The sequence below is a fragment of the Eumetopias jubatus genome, unplaced genomic scaffold (genome assembly GCF_037043125.1).
Source record: "Eumetopias jubatus isolate StellerSeaLion01/CBP00866 unplaced genomic scaffold, mEumJub1_p1.0 scaffold_10, whole genome shotgun sequence".
Taxonomy (NCBI): domain Eukaryota; kingdom Metazoa; phylum Chordata; class Mammalia; order Carnivora; family Otariidae; genus Eumetopias; species Eumetopias jubatus.
In genome coordinates, this window is record NW_028274816.1 from 28,157,513 (window position 1) to 28,173,204 (window position 15,692).

Sequence of the window (15,692 nt, forward strand, 5' to 3'; positions counted from 1 at the left end):
TGAAAGCTGAACTGTTTTGGAGGGTGACCTGTCAAGCTTCCATAATGGAGGAGAAAGCTCCTCAGAAACAGATCTTCCAGCGAATAACAATTATACACTTTGGACAAAATACAGAACACAGTGCCCTGAGAAATTTGAAGATTGAACAAAAGCAGGCAGTTTTTAGAGGGGAGTCAAAACTTGGAGCAGCAGCCTGAAGCACCTGATGCTAAAACTCCAGGACTAAAACCCACCAAGTTCTGGCGCCTCAGAAGACCCCTGGCTGCTAGAGTGAGGAGGACGCCTAATTCCAGTGAAAACTCACCCAAGTCTGGCTGACCCCAGAAATGTGCATGGGGGATGCAAATGATTCCAGACTTGTCAGCCCCCATCGTCCCCGGAGCCAAGACACAGGCACTCCCAAGTTTTAGTGAGATGCCGTGACATTGGAACCTACATATATTGCTGGTGGCAAATTAAAAAAAAGAAAAAAAGTACACTTTGGAAAAGAGTTTGGCAGTCTCTTAAAAAGTTAAATATGTACTTGCCATGAACCCCAGAAATTTTACTCCTAGTTCTCTGTTCAGGAGAGACAGATACAAGACAAAGTCCATACAAAGACTTGGTCACAAGGAAGTGCAGCACCATTCATAACAGCCCAAAGCTGGAAACAACCCACACAACCCTTGAAATGTTGAACAGATAAACTGTGTATGGCCATAAAAGAGAATACCATTCAGCATTAAAAAGGACCAAACTTTTGTCCCTGAGCTTTATTGACATATCATTGACAGTCATGGAACAAACTTTTTTTTTTTTTTTTTGGTTGTCAAATGATCCTTTATTGAAACATTTTCCTTTGTAGTTAACTAGCCGGGCATTCCAGCGCACCACTGTTGATGTCATCTGTGATGTCATGAGGGTGGCGGCCATCTACATTGCAGCCCACAGACTGGTCAGTCCCGAGGATCTCTTTAATGGTTCCAGAGAGTTCTCTCTCTAAAGATCGGTGTCGCATCTGTTGGGCAATATTGACGATCTCATCAAAAGTGATATTTCCACTGTGCTTACTGTTTTTCTGCTTCTTTCTGTCTCTTGGTGGTTCCTTGAGGGCTTTGATAATCAGGGCAGAGGCAAAAGGTACCACTTCAATCTGGGCCTGTCTGTTCTGAATGGTCAGTTTCACTGTAATCCTTAGACCCTTCCAATCACCAGTTGCCTTGGCGATGTCATCACCAACCTTTTTTGGAGACAGACCCAGCGGGCCTATCTTCGGGGCCAGGGCAGACGTGGCACCGACTTCGCCACCGGTGCACCTCAGGTACACGACTTTGATCTCGTTGGGGTCGAACTTAGGCGGCATGGCGGAGGTGGCTGGTGTTGGATGAACCCGGATTCGGGACGACCGAAGAAAGTTGCACCTTTGCCTCCCCAAGCCGAAAGCCAAAAGATGGAACACACTTTTGATTCATGCTACAATATGGATGAACTTCCAATGCATGCAGCAAAGAGAGGGAAGTCACACAAAACGCCGTATGTTGTATGATTTCCTTGATAGGAAATGTCTACCAAAGCAAATCTCTAGAGGCAGAAGGCAGACCAATCAGTGTCTGGGGATGGGAGTGGGGCCTGACTAACTATAAAAATTCATGACAGAACGTTTTGGATGATAAAAACGTTCTGAACCTGGATTGTGGTGATAGTTGCCCAAATGTATAAATTGATTGGAAATTATCCCAGGGTACATATACGATGGATGAAATTCCTGGCATGTAAAATATATCCCCATAAAGCTAAAATGAACAAACGGAGGAAACACCAACTCGTTTTATGAGTCCAGCATTACACGGACACCAAAACCAGACAGAGAGATCACAAGAAAAATATTTAGGGTGAAGAGTCCCTATGTCTACCATTTACTTTGAAATGTACTGAAACCAAGACAGATTATTGAATGGATGAAGGGATGACCAGATGAATAAAGATGTGACAAAGGATGTTTAGTACAATGGTAGGATCTAGCATTAGGTATTTGGGTGTTCACTGTAAAATTCTTTCAACTTTGCGGTACCTTTGAAATCTTGAATGATAAAACGGAGAAGGAGAATGAAATCATAGCACAGGACACGGCTCAGCTGCGATTATCTTTTATGAAGTCAAACAATGTAAATAATATTGAGTTCATCCAAAAGGGAAAAGAAAAAGTTTAAAAACTAGGTGTCACGGTGCCTAGGTGGATCGTCTGTTGGGCATCTGACTCTCCATTTCAGCTCAGGTCATGGTTTCGGGGTCATGAGAGCAAGCCCTGCGTGAGGCTCCACATTCAGTGGGGAGTCTGCTTGAGATTCTCTTTCCCTCTCTCTCTGCCCTTCCCGTTCATGCTCGCTCTCTCTAAAATAAGAAAGAAAGAAAGAAATCTTAAAAAAAATAAAAAAAGGTGGCTCACTGAGCTCATACAATTTTGCTGAGCTCCCAGGTACATCCTGGAATAAATTTACATCAAGCCCAGGTCCTTAGTAAACAGGTCATGATAAGTTCAGTTAAAAGGCATTAGCCTTAGTGGCACTTGGGGACTCGAGCCCAGCTTTTGTCATAAGCATCTGCTGAACAGACCCTTTGCTCCTCGAGCATCATGACTCTCATTCCCTTTGGATCACTCAGTGTTGCCCATCTCCCCACCGTCTCCCACCCCCTAAGGTGCCAGGCCATGCAGCGCACCTTGCAAGGGTAAGAAAAGCAGCTGTCGTGCTCTGAAAATTGTGCTCTGAGCCAAGTATTTTATCCACATTATTTGAGTCTTGCCAAAAACGAAAGAAAGAAAGAAGGAAGGAAGGAAGGAAGGAAGGAAGGAAGAAAAGGTGTCATTGCCCCTTTTACAAGAAAGTAGATAGAGGCTACGATGATTAACTTTATGCGTCAACATGGCTAGGGCAGGGTGCCCAGATGTTTGGTCAAGCACGAGTCTGGGTATTCTTGTGAAAGTATTCTCTAGATGTGATTAACATTGAAACCAGTTGACTGGTTAAAGCAGATCACCCGCTGTAACGTGGGTGGGGCTCAAGCGTTCACTTCAAGGTCTCAAGAAAAGGACTAAGGTCTCCAGAGGAAAAAGGAATTATGCCCCCTCGACATCAATGATTCCTGGGCTTCCCACCCTGCCTGCCTGCCCTGCATTTCAGACTTGCCCGCCACCAAATCCTTAAGACAAATCTCTCTGTATATACACACATCCTCTATGGCCCTCTCTCTCTTTCTCTATAGTCTCTGTTGTTGACAACTACAGAGGGGGCTCGGGAAAGGTAACGTCTCGGTGTCATACTCCAAGGGGGAGGCAGTGCGGGCATTCGGACCCAGGCCAGGTCAGCTCCAAAGTCACGTTCTTAACCAAACAGGACCACGGCCCTTCCACCCTGGACTCTGGGGGACTGAGTCAGCGGATGCCCCAGATCCAAGTGTCTGAGGTGCCTAAATCCACAGACCCCTCCAGGTGAGGACAGCGGGAGGGAAAGGGCACATCCCTTTTTTCTTTCCTTCTTCTTTTTTTTAATATTTTATTTATATATTTGACAGAGAGAGACATAGCCAGAGAGGGAGCACAAGCAGGGGGAGTAGGAGAGGGAGAAGCAGGCTTCCCCGCGGAGCAGGGAGCCCGATGTGGGGCTCGATCCCAGGACCCCGGGGTCATGACCTGAGCCGAAGGCAGACGCTTAACGACTGAGCCACCCAGGCGCCGGAGGGCACATCCCTTTTTTCGAGGCTGCCCAAAGGAGCCTCTCCTCAGCCCCTCCTGAGTCACGGGGACCACATGGGGTGTCACCTCTCAGGGGGAGATTTGATTAGTCTGATTTGGGTTTCTAGTTCATCCTGACAACCCACACTCCAGATGCAGGGCTGGGAGGCCCCAGGAACCCTCATTCGTAGGTCACGGCGCCACCTACTGGTCCATTGGAGGGCCAGCTGCAGTAACCGAACGCCCCCTGCTCTCTGTGGCCAGGACATCATCCCCATTTTACAGATTGGCAAACAGAGCTTTTGCTCGCCACTTTCCCCCATTCGCTCGATCATGTGCTAGATGCCAGGCACGATACCAGATGCTGGGGGTTCAGAGAAGCCGGTCCTCCACGGAGGGACTGACAGAACGAGTAGGGGAAAGAACCAGCAAAGACAGAGGTGGAAAGAGTAGAGTGGGCACCCCAAAGGGAGGCCAGTTGTCGTGGGAAGGAAAGGCTTCCCCGGGGAGATGCTGGTGATGGTGGGCTGAGGTTTTGAAATTCTGGAGGCGTCTGCCAGGCTGATGGGAGGGGCCATGGGGGATCATTTGATTCTCAAGTCAGGACTCTTCCCCAAGCACAGGAGGACAGGTGCCGGGAAGGGCATCTTAGCGAGCAGAAGATGTGTTTGGCGGAGCGGGACTTGAGAGCAGGGTGTGAGATGGGATCAGTCGCACACGGGGGGCAAATGGGCCAGGACTCGGGCCCCAGCCTCGCACACAGATGGCCCCAGAGCCCCCTGGGGCACCTCCGCCGGTCTCACCATGGAGACCGTGCTCCGCCACGCTAAGGAGTCTGAACACGTCTCCCCAGCAACGGGGAGTCCTGAGGAGCTGTTAGGTTAAGCCAGTGAGTGAAATGATCTGACGTGCGTGGGGAAGGCAACCCTGCCGAGTGGGGATGGGGTGACACCAGAAGCAGGGATCACCCTTGTAGGGATGATCATCGCAGCAGGGGATGCCAACCCTCTGACCTCCAGCAGCGGGGGTGAGGAACGAGAGGCCAGGAGAGACGAGAGATCTGGAGGCACAGACTCGGTTGAGCTGGGCGATGAACTAGAGGTACAGGGAGAAGCCAGGGGGGTGACCAGATGACGCCCCGGCTTGGGGCTCGGTTGACGGTTCGTGGATGTGAAATAAAAGGAGACTTGGAAGACAGGATGACGAGGTTGTTCCTGACATGTTAGCCCGTGGGAGTCCCACCTGTAGCTGCTGGAACATTGCTTGGATGAGCGGAATAGAGACCGGTGACTCCAAGTTGGCAGTGAGTGGAGAAGTCCTCAAGGGGATGAGGCCGTGATGGCATCATTCCTACAAGGCTACACTGTCAGAGACCCCGTACTTGAGCTGCACAAGGCGGCATACAAACCAGCCCGAGACCTGGTGCCTTCCACCAGCATTTCGCCTCGTGCTTAGGGGCCTGCGGTGACTACGGTTTGGCTGGGCAGCCGATTTAGGCTGCGGGTCAGTGGGCTTTGCTTCAGGTCGGGGTCCCATCTGTTTCCCGTGTCTGTCGCTCATGCCGCGTGATCCTCCGAGATACGGTGGCTACTCAGGGCACCATCTAATGATGACAGCAGCGCCCAGGAGGGCTGGTGACCACGCACGTTTCGCCTGAAGGCCTCGGTCGCGCCCCCTGCACACCGTGGCGGCTGCCTAGCTTCTAAAGCAAGGTCCCAGCATGGCTGACGCCAACCAACACGACAGGGCGAGAGCTATGCTCCAAGCCGGTCATGCGCTGCAAGCTCACGGGGCAGACGAACGAGGGACTGAAAATGTCCAGTGTACCACAGCCAGGGAGCGCCTCCCTGTTACACTGTGTGCTCTTCCCTCGCTCCCTGTCCCCAGCCTCAAATGGCCTCCTGGCCCCCTGCCCTGTGCTATAATGCAGCACCTTTGGGTCCATTTCCACATCTTCCCCCAAGCTGTGTGATCCTGGAAACGTCATGTTCCTTCTGAGTCTACATCATCTGCTAAAACCTCACCTCCTGAGACTGTCATAAAGATTACATGGGATGATGTGTAAGAAACACCCTGTCCTGCTCAGGGACCAGCGAAAGTCCTCCCTAACCCACAGATCTCTCAACGACTACCATGTGTCCTGCGGACTCTTAAACCGTCGGCATCCAGTGGTTTCGAGACGCAAGAGAAGTGGCTGGAAGTCTCTGGAGAAATACTGATCAGATTTCCAGCCCCGTTGATTCCAATTCACGTGGAGGGGATTGCTTTAGGTGCCCCAGACGATTCTAAGGCACCCCCACTGGCGTCTAGCACATGCTCAGCTCTTACTCGACTAGTTCACCGGTTTCGTGGGTTAAAGACTCAGGTGTGAGTCCTCGTAACCTTCGGGAGGAGGAACGGAGGCTCTCCGTCCCCAGCCACGCCACCACTGCATGGACGGTGGCGTAGTGCCCACCTGTGTCTGCCGTACGTGGGTGTCCAGACTCCGTTTCACACTCTGCTAACACAGATGCGAACGGTTTTATGTACCACGTTTAGCCTTTGTGATGGCAAATACGACACACAGCCACTAGAGATGAAGAACGTTTCACAAGTAGCCACGGCCAGAGTAATGAACATGTCTGTTTATTCACTTACAAACCTGGTAGCGTGAAAAGAACATCTTAATTAAAATCCGGCTTGATAGAAATACAGGGCACGATGTCACTACCGCCCTCGTGGACTCAGAAATGCTGGTCGCTCTGGGTGCCTAAGATCAGCAGGGCTCCCGAGAAAGATCCCATCCCCTAAAGTGCCTCAAACGTCCTCAGGACCTCGTGCTGTCGCCACCCAGGGACGGGAAGGGGCTGAGCGAACCGCACACTTACAGAGGTAAATAAGGAGTTACGGCCCTGTACAATCATTACAATGGCATTTCCCAGATCCCAAGAGTAGACCCGAGAGTGAAGGGAGAACTGTGCTGCTAGAAACCCTTTGACTGAAAGAAGCTGCAGAAAGGCGTTTGATCTGGGGACGGGAGACTCTGGGAGGAGGATGGGAACCCTCAGAATGAGTGAAGTCACTTTCTTTTTCTCTTTCCTGTCTACACCCACCATGGGACATTCTGGGATAAGGCACGAGAACCCGGCTTGGAGAAGAGAGGTGCTCCCAGGTGCAGTTCTTGGTGCGCAAAGGATCGAAAGATCCTGGCAGAGATCTTTTGAAAGAGATGCCAGAAATACCCTCCCCACCCCTTGTACTTTCTGTCCTTGAGAGACAGAAAACCAACAAGGCAGAAGGTTTGCAAAGGTGAATCCAAACATCAGGCGAATAAAGTCCTACCGGGACATGTGTGATTGTGCATGGGATGCTCTTCTCTGTGAAGTATCGTACAGGAAACCACTCCGACCTTTCACGGACAAGGAGTAGCCAAAAAAGATTAAAATATCCAGTCCTCTTGAAGAATAGTGCAGTTGGTGGGTATGAGAGCCTACAAAGTACAAGAATCAACGTTGACAAGAAAAGGAGGCTTAGGACATTGCAGAGAGAAGAAAAACAGTGGTGGTTGAGGGAAGCAGGGAGAAATCTGTACAGCTTGTTCAGCACTCACTGCTTGTCCACAGAACGGGACGAACACCTTAATGATCACTTTACTTCACCCACCGTTTCCTACAGACAGCGAGGTTTCTCCCAAATTCATAAGCCTGCAAATGGCATAGGTCAAGCTGCTCATCAGGGAAGCCTGTGAAGGTCTTCTCCCCAAATTGCCACGTCTGGGCATCAGGAAAAGACTTCCCCAGGTATACACCTCAGATGAGTTCGTCTATGTCCTTTTTTTTTTTTAAGATTTTTTTTATTTGACAGAGAGAGAGAGAGAGAGAGAGAGAGAGGGAACACAAGTGGGGGGAGTGGGAGAGGGAGAAGCAGGCTTCCCGCCGAGCAGGGAGCCCGATGCGGGGCTCGATCCCAGGACCCTGGGATCATGACCTGAGCCGAAGGCAGTCGCTTAACCAACTGAGCCACCCAGGCGCCCCTATCTCCTCTTCTGTATGGGCAGTCAGGTGACACCAATTAGCCGAAACATTAAAGTATTTCTCTAGCACAGAAGCCCGGAACGTCTTAAACTTTCACGTATCGGACTAGCCAGAGAGGACTTTCTGTCCTCAGGCAGGCCGAACTCACGTGCCCTGCATCGTGTGAGTTAACTGGCGATCGCGTCTGGGGTAGAAAGTATGCAGCTTGGGGGCCGGCGTGGTGCCACAGGGGTCCCCGGAGCTTTCTTGCCACTCGCGAATGGAAGAAGCCCTCTCTTTCTTGTGCACTGCTGAATCCCATCGCCCAGTACGGTGCCTGGCCAAAAGAGGCCATAAGGAGACAAGATGGGCTTGTGTGGTGGTGAGGAGGGCCTGGATTCAACGAAAGGGAAACGAGAGCGTGGCGCAACCTGCAGGGGCCGCTGTACCCTCCGAACGCTCTCCATTCAAAGAGCTAGTGACTGGACGACGCGCCAAGCAGGGCTGCACGTGCCGGGAACGCAGCCGTGCCTACGACTGAGGTTCTGTCGAGAGAGGGCAGGGCTTGCAACTGGCGGGAAAGGCAGTCCAACCAACGCAGACTGTACAGGGTGACGAGTTCCACAAGGGAAAGAAAACGGGGCCACTGACAGTAAGGGAGGGCTGGACCGGGGCCTTCTCAGAAGACGGACTGGCATTTCCTCGGCCCAGACAAGCCAGGAAGGCGCAGAGTGACGACCGGCCCAGAGCTCAGGGCCTCTAAATCCCGCCTCCCAGGTCGGGCCAGGCCCGCGGAGCGGATTTCAGTCGCGCTCCGCTAGAGCCTCGCCCAGGAGGAGCCGAGCGCCTGCGGGTCCAAGACGCCCTTTGGCGCCCTGGACCAGAGTGGCTCTGAGCCGCGACCCACTCGGGGACGGAAGTGGGAACGCGCCTGGAGGGCAGAGCGAAGCCCCGCGCTCCCCACAGCACGGCACGGCGAGCGGCCCACCGCGGACGTCCCGGCTCCACCTGCAGAGGTCAACCGGGCCGGACCCCGCGGCTGCCGCCCAGAGGCCCGGGGCGGGGCCTCGCGACACCCAAACAAGCCCCACGTGGCAGGGGCGGGGCCGCCGCGGGGACGTCACGGCGCGCGCGTGCGCGGGAGCGATCTGGCGCCGGCGTACCCTTGTGGGGCCCGTAAAGCGCGGAAGGTCGCGGTCCCCGGCTTTCCCCGGAACTTTTTGCTCCCTCCGCCCCGCCCCTTTCCCTTCCCCGTTCCCCGCGTTCTGGCGCCGGGACCCCCCAACCCCCGCAGCTGTTGTGGCTGCTGCCCCGCTGCCGCCGGGGTGCTGCTGACCGCGGAGCCCGCGGGGGCCCGTCAGGTAAGGAAGACAGCTGCGGGGCCGCTCTGGCCTCCCCTCCGCGCGCGTCCCCGCGTCCCCCGTTCCTCTCTGGTCTCCCTCGGGGGTAGTCCCGTCCGCCCCTCGTTTCGCGTCGCTTGCGCCGAGTCGCCTGGGGACTCCGGCGGCCCGGGCCGAGAGGGGTCCGCCTCGTCTCTGTCAGCCTGTCCGCGGTTGCGCTCCGTCCGGCCGAGGTGGTCCGGGCCTCGGAGACCCGTGCCCGGCCGCCCCGGGGCCTGCGCACCGGCTCCTCAGGGGGCGTCCGCCGGCTCAGGCCGACGTCCAGAGCGGCCGGGGTGACCTCGCTTCGGGCTCCCGGTCTCGGGCAAGCCCCTAGCGCGCATGAGGCGGGTCTCGCCCGGTCTTCCTTCACTGCGGGTGCGGTTGCTTTCCCGCCTGGAGACGTGCGGTCCGCCTGTGCCTCCCTCACTTGTAAGACCGCTGCAGAGTGCGGCGGCCGAGTTACGGGGAAGAGTGTAGGCCCAGGGCCGTGAGCCGACTTCGTGATGTGTGACCACTCGGGACCGATGTGAAGGACACTGAGATTAGATTCGGGCATCTACAAGTGCAGTTTGCCGGTGTGTGTAAGCGTGACGTACGGGGCCGCGGGGGGAAGGAGGAGGGGAGCCGGGCCACGGGGCACACTTGGCCAGCGCTAGCGATTTGTCTTAATTTCTTCAACTTGTCTGATCAGCTGGTGGCACTTGTTGAGAATTACACACCCAGGACCAAGCAGGATCCACTCTCCAGAGAAGGAGCGTGGGCTAAATGTGCTGCTGGCTCTTGTGCTGAGGCAGGTGTGGGAAATGTCGTTAATCGCTCTCCACCCGCCGGGCTTCCTAGTCCCCAGCGGCCCGGTTGTGCACACGCTGTGACCATACAGAGGAGCAGCTCAGAGGGACCTGGAGCTGCCCTCTTGTTCATGTTGGTGGAAGCGGATGGGAGCATACCTAGTCCCGATATCGAGGTTGCTTGGCAGATACTTTTCTTCTCAGCAGAAAAGACTGTAGGGTCATCTTAGCTTTTAAAACATGTAATTTATTTTTGGGGCCCCTGGCTTGTTTAGTCGGAAGAGCATGTGACTCTTGATCATGAGTTCCAGCCCGAATGGGGTGTAGAGATTACTTAAAACTTAACATGTATATATTTAGGTGTGTGTGTTTATTTTAAATGTGGTTACGACTTTTATTTCTTTGTTTTTGACATCTTCAGTTTCTTGTCTACCGACTTTCCCTTCTCTGCCGGCAAACTTTGCCTTGGTTTTGCTGCCAAACCTACTTGGGTACTCTGGTGCCTTCCTTTCTTTGTTTGCATCCACTTTAAATCCTTTTCTGTTCTTGTTTGCCCTCACCTCTTCAGTGACTCTTTGAAGGTCATGTTGCACACAGGGTCACAAATCCTTTTCTTGGTTCTTATCACCCTAGGCTTTTTTTTTTTAATCACCCTAAGTTTTTAACATTGTTTATTCCATCTTGAGCCTCAACTGTTGTCATGTGTCTTCTGCTACATTTGCAGTTCCTTTTATCCTGCCAGGGGCTGTGTCCTCACAAGTACCCTTTCTTTACTCATCTGATGTTGTTTGAAAGGTAGAAGGGAGGAAAGATCCCAGGGCAGACTCCGGTGCCAGCCCGGCAGGGTTTGACTCCTGGCTCTGCCCCTCACCGGCATTAGAGAAGCTCGGATGAGTTACTTCTCTGTGCCTCAGCTTCGTCAAGTGTAGGAAAGAAACTTTAGTGTCTACCTCGTAGGGTTGTGAGCCTTAAGTCCCTTGTAGGCATGAAGCGGCATCTGGCCGACTGTAACTGCCTATGAAGATACTACCATTTTCTTTTTTAAAGAATTCTTATACGTGATTTAGATATCCCCTCAAATCTGAGGGCTAGCCTTGAGATCCCAGAGTCCTCACTGAACTTTCTCCCCTCTCGTGTGTTCTCTCCTCGCAGCCGTTCGGCAATGTGTATTTCCTAGGTGCCTCCCCTGAATACTGGGAAAACCATGATCAAGTTATATAATTGGTCTCAGCTCCCAGAGAGCTCCATCATAATAGGAGACTAAAAAGGACCACTTACTGAGTGCTGCTTAGGTGCCCGTTGCCATGTTTTTCCTTCCTGTCTGACCGAGTGTTTGTAGCAACCGTGTGAGGTGGGTAGTCCTAGCTCACCTTATGGATGAGGAGCCCAAGGCACAGGGATGTGGCATAACTTGCTGAAAGAGCTAATGAGAGGTGGGGGGAGGTTTTCCAACCCACGGCTGTCTCCCTCTCTCTCAAGCCTACATTCTCAGCAGGGTGGTTGTGCTGTTTCCCTGATTGGCGAACAGACCGTGACACAGTCCGGGAAGCTCTGTGCTGGGAGAAGTGCAGGGTGTGATGGGAGAACATAGAAGAGTCACCTGACCCCGTGTTGGGGGAGAGGAGGTCTGGTAAGATGTCAGATACGCCGAGAGCTGAGGCAGTTACCTTTGGGTGGGGGAGAGTGGCAGGAACTATACTGTTAGGTTTAGAGGAACAGCGTGCCCAGATCCCGGAGGTTTCGGAATCCTGTCCTGTTTGAGGAGTCAATTACAGGTGGTTGCGTGTAGCTCCAGAGAAAGAGAGCAGAGATAAGAAACGAGAGCCAGGGAGTGAAGGATCTTGCCCTTCCTGTGAAGGAGATTGCCTTTTCCTGAGGACATCAGAAAATCATTGAAGGGTTTTAGGCAGGGGCGTGAAACACGATTTGCCTTTGAGAAGACTGGCTCTGAGTCCTGTGTAAGGACTGTGGGGTGTTGGGGAGAACGGTGTACAGAAGCCCCAGAAGTCCCAGGAGGAAGCCTCTGCAGTAATCTGAGCAAGGGTGGCGGCCTGTACTCAGGTAGCTGCAGTGGGAATGGGGAGAAGTGGGAATGAGGGAAACGTGGCTGTGGAATTGTTAGTCCTCGCTGGTTGGCTGCGTAGAGGAGAGGAGAAAGGAGGAGCCCAGGGTAACACCCAGGGTTCTCGAATATGGTGTCACTGGGGGACACAGAAGTGGAGCAGATTTGGAGATTGAGGAGGATGGGTTTCCCTGTCGGAGGTGCCCAGTTTGACCTTCGGGAGCCCAAGTGGATATGCGATTGTTCTGCTTAGAGGTACAGACGCAAAGGTCGGGGCCGCTGTGGGGTGGGCTCTCGGTCACGGTAGGCAGTGAAATCCCCCTGGAGAGTGGTGGCCCGAGGGGAGAAGCTGGTCCCAGAGCACCGTGAGGGACATGGACTCGGAAGGACGGGCCGGGGAGAGAAGCCAGCGAAGACGTGACCAGGGTGGTGGGAGTCAGGATAAAAACCGGGAAAGAGGGTGTGAGTAGCGGGAGCCATGGGCGATGTGCAGTGCTGTGGAGAGGATGTGAGGTGGGGCCGGTGTCCCTGGAAGTTGGCGACATGAGCCTTCTTGGTGAGAGCAGCGTTCCTGGCTTGGCGGGCAGAAGCCCGACCGCTCTGGGTTCAGGACAGACTGGAAACGGGGAAAAGGGGACAGATCATGTAGGAAGCCCTTTCCTGAAGGTATTTGTCAAGTGAAAAGACAGGCTGTGAGATCACATTAAGAGTCAGTTCTGGGGGCGCCTGGGTGGCTCAGTTGGTTAAGAGACTGCCTTCGGCTCGGGTCATGATCCCAGGGTCCTGGGATCGAGCCCCGCGTCGGGCTCCCTGCTCGGCGGGAAGCCTGCTTTTCCCTCTCCCACTCCCCCTGCTTGTGTTTCCTCTCTCGCTGTGTCTGTGTCAAATAAATAAATAAAATCTTTAAAAAAAAAAAAAAAAGAGTCCGTTCTGGCTTGACGGCCGGCAGACTGCGGTCACTGAGGAGTAAGGAAAGAAGGACACGGGACAGGCGGCGGCACTCAGGTGGGCAGCAGGGCAGCACATCGGGACTGGTAATTTTGTATGGTGGGAAATCATCGTTTTAAATTTTATTTATTTACTTGAGAGAGAGAAGGAGCGCAGGCATGTGCGTGTGTGCCTGTGCGTGGGGGAAGGGGCAGAGGGAGAGAGAATCCCGACGTGGGGCTCGATCCCCCCCGACACCGAGAGCACGACCTGCGCCAAAGCCAGGAGTTGGATATTCAGGCGCCCTGATGGGAAGTCATTACTGCCTCCTATGTTTGTGCTTTTTGCCAAGACCATAGTTTTTACCATTTAGAATTTTTAAAATGACGCTACTCGAAGACAGTTATGGAGCTTTTGTTCCGTTTCTCTGGTGGGTAGGGAGGACTTGAGCATATGAAAACGCCGAGGGTCAGAGCGGAGCACCGAAGGTACGTGGGAGAGGAGCTGGGTCCCAGGAAAGGAGGGAGAGAGGTCTTGTGGCTCTTGTGGGGCGACGAACTCCTGAGAACTCCTGACCCTCTCAGGGAAGGAGAGATGGTTGTAGATGCAAGTGGGATTATCGGTGGAGTTTCAGGGGATGCGATGAGACAGGTTATCTGCTTTGAAGGGAGGAAGAGAGGGGGTGGGGTCCGAGGTTGGGAGAGGAGGAGCGTTGTGGGTTCAGAACCCAAATGTAGACAGACATCTGCCTGAGGCTGAACCCGCAGTGGCCCCGGGGCTAGGCAGGGGGGTGCCTGCTAGCCTGAGCCCCAAAGGAACTGGGCCTTTTCGCGTGTGACCAAGCAGTAATAGTTCTGAAGGAAGGAGGAGGAGGATACTTGCCCCCCCCCCACCCCCCGCGTGGCGAGCTCAGTCGAGTGGGGCTGGCCGTGTGGCGGTGGCCGCTCCCTCAGAAGAGCTGCATCCCGGTGGGGACAGGTGAGACAGTACTGGCGAAGGGCCGGGTGCTTAACTCTGGGAGGGATGTGCTGGAGGGCACGGTGGAGAGGTCTGGAGGGGAGGACCGCAGAGAGAGAGATGGAGGGAGGGACAGAAATTAGTCACGTGGAGACGAGGTTGCAGGAAGAAGCTTCTGTCTTGAGACCCTTGGACAGGGACCGAGGGTGTGAGGCCTGGTGACTACCGCCAGGTGGCCGAGTCATCGGCCCTGGTTGGGTGGGATTTATCCTGGGACGCGGTGTAGGCCTTGCTCGGTCTCCGTCCTGAGATGCTGTGTGGTGATGGACGGGCACCCACACCTTGGCCTTGGACAAGTTGGGCTGTTTGGGGCCCGCCGTGGGGCCCGCGCTGGTAGTGGCATGCCGCTGGGCGCACTGTCTGCCGGGGTTCTCCTCTGAAGTCCCCCCTGTCCCCATGCTCGGTGACCCTGCCGTCTCCTGGCAGGTCTGTCTGCGGTTTCCCGAACAGGCCTCTGCTTTGCCGGGAGAGTAATTCTCCCTGGGCCCGATCCTGTACCCTTTCCCTTCTCTGCCTTAGGATGCTAGTTGTCTCGTAGACACGTGTGCTCGGTCACAGCATGTGACACCCGAGGGTACGGGAGAAGCCCACCTGGACTAAGCCTCCCCTGCTTCCGGGAGGAGGCCTGCCGGTCCTTGAGTCTCCCTCCAGCCCGTGGCCTGTGCAGACCCGGCGCACGCTGTCCGTCACTGCGGCTTTGGGTCCTCTCTCTCTCTCTCCTCTTCCAGGACCTCGTTCTTTGTCACCACCTCTCCTTCCGGACCCACCTCTTTCCCCTTTACTGGCCCTTCCTGCCAGCCGTGAAACAGTCTCCACGGCCCGCGCCTTTATAGACCAAGAACCTTGCTCTGCTCCCATTCTTTTCTTGCTGCTGCCTGGTTTTTCCACTCCCTTCGGAGCAGAAAGTGAAGGAGTGGTCTGCACTCCCTCATCTCCTCGCTCTGGAGCTTGCTCTGGTCCTGATTTCATCCCGAGCACTCTCCTGGGAATGTTCTCTTTGGGGACACCAAGGACCTCTGTTGTCAAGTCCCAGCGGGCGGACCCTTGGCCGTCCTGCTGCACCCCCGGGCACCCTCCGTAGCGAACCGCTTCTTAAAACCCTTTCCTCTCTCTCTTCTCGGACACCGCTGCCCAGTTCTCTTTCTGCCTTGCCGCGGCTCCTTCTTGGTCTGTTGCACCACCTCTGTTTGTCCAGATGCTCTGTGCGTCTGCCCAGCGCTCTGTCCTCTGTCCGGTACTTTCTTTCTCTTCCCAAGCTGTATCTGCTGGGGAGCCTCAGGGCTCTTCTTGTTCCTTGGCGTGCCGGGTCTCGGATACCCCACGTGTTCCCCTGGCTGCCGGCCTGGATGTCCAGCTGCTGCCTGGCCTTTTCCCGTGCGTGCCCGCCCGGCGTCTTGCACTTGACCTCTCAGAGGGGAACGTTCGCTTGTCTGTGCACCCGCGCCTTCACCCCTTCACAGCCTCCCTCTCGCTCCCTCTCCTTCCCCGCCTCCCTCCCCATCCCTAGCCCTTCACACTGTAGTAAGTGGCACCAGTTGCTTACCCCAGAAACTCTGCCATCATCCTTATCTCTCCCCTTGCCCCATTTTAACATCCCGTTTGTTGGCAAGTCAGTTCCGTCATTTCACCTCCAGAACCACCCAGCCGTGGCTTTGACTCCACTGCCACCGCCCGGGTCTCAGCCCCCAGGCCCTCCCTCTAGGACTACCGCAGCAGCTGCCTGGCCCTGCCTTTCCTCTCGTTCTCCAGCCCACTCCCCGCCGCCGTGGAGCCTGACTGATCTTGGAAAAGCATATCCGATCATTTCATTCCCCG

At 54.5% G+C, this 15,692-nt stretch overlaps 1 pseudogene; it reads right to left on the minus strand.

Moving 5' to 3' along the window:
- Nucleotides 1-795: 795 nt before the first annotated feature.
- LOC148163176 (large ribosomal subunit protein uL11 pseudogene) lies at nt 796-1,376 on the minus strand (annotated as a pseudogene).
- Between the last annotated feature and the right edge of the window lie 14,316 nt (nt 1,377-15,692).